The following is a 955-nucleotide window of genomic DNA, read 5'->3' as shown; positions in this document are numbered from 1 at the left end:
TGCATATAAACTGGATTAACAGCTGCTTTCTTTACATCTCCCAAACATCCAATGGTTTTCCCCATTCCTGTATGTATATAGGATTCTGCAGGTTTACAATTGCCCTTTCCCCCTCGTCCTACAACCTCTCATATGGTGCACTTAATAAGGTCAAGGTTCATTCTTACAGGTCTGTAACCTCATTGCAGAACACATCTTCTGGAGCACAGCAGGCTTCTAATAAATAATTGGCTTTCTAATGGCTCCCATGTTTAACCTTAAAGTACAACTATAAAATATGTATGTTCCAATGCTTGCTTCAGTAGCACATATGATAAATTGGAGTGATACAGTGCAGATTAGCATGGCCTTTGCACAAGGACGACATACAAATTCCAGAAGACTTTCAGAATTTTAACTATTAAGGATTGAATTAGAGCAATTATATTCAATTCTTTTATAAATGTGTCAAAATAAATCCTAATGTTATGTATAACTAAAAAGAATCAATAATTTTTTTTTCAAAAAAATATAGATGAGCCATCCTTAGTTTCAAAAATGAAATTTGTAAAACCTTAGGGTTGAACAATACTGAGAATCTAGGTTTTAGAATGGAGGAGATTGTTAAGTGGAAAATGATAGTTTTGAAGCACCAACAGGAGGTTTGGAGGGAAAATTAGGTAGAAAAGAAGAAAGTTGATCAACAGTGAGATGAAGTAATGATGGAACAGAGTCTTCTCCCAAATGACCTGTGGTAAAGGAGATAATAGAGGGGGGGGAGTGCAGGGCGGTGGCCTGGCCTAGAGAAGCTGGCAGAGTTTCCATTGGGTGAGCCTTTAGGAATCAGGGGCTCTGAGCCACAGGAGAACGTCTAAAATCCTACTCTTTAAAGTTGGGGCCACTGGACTGTAGCTTAAGTCCCTAAAAATGCTCGTTGACCACAAGTGACATAGGTGGAAAAATGTAGATAGACAGA

General features: G+C 38.2%; 1 non-coding gene across 1 annotated transcript; it reads left to right on the top strand.

Annotated features, from left to right (window-relative positions):
• Positions 1–293: 293 nt before the first annotated feature.
• LOC114101036 (U6 spliceosomal RNA) lies at positions 294–395 on the top strand. The gene has a single exon (XR_003584208.1). It is a non-coding gene; the product is annotated as a U6 spliceosomal RNA (small nuclear RNA).
• The last annotated feature ends 560 nt before the right edge of the window (positions 396–955 follow it).

The sequence above is a fragment of the Marmota flaviventris genome, chromosome 7 (genome assembly GCF_047511675.1).
Source record: "Marmota flaviventris isolate mMarFla1 chromosome 7, mMarFla1.hap1, whole genome shotgun sequence".
NCBI lineage: Eukaryota > Metazoa > Chordata > Mammalia > Rodentia > Sciuridae > Marmota > Marmota flaviventris.
The sequence above is the reverse complement of the archived record's forward strand: the minus strand, read 5'-3'. Positions and strand labels throughout refer to the sequence as shown.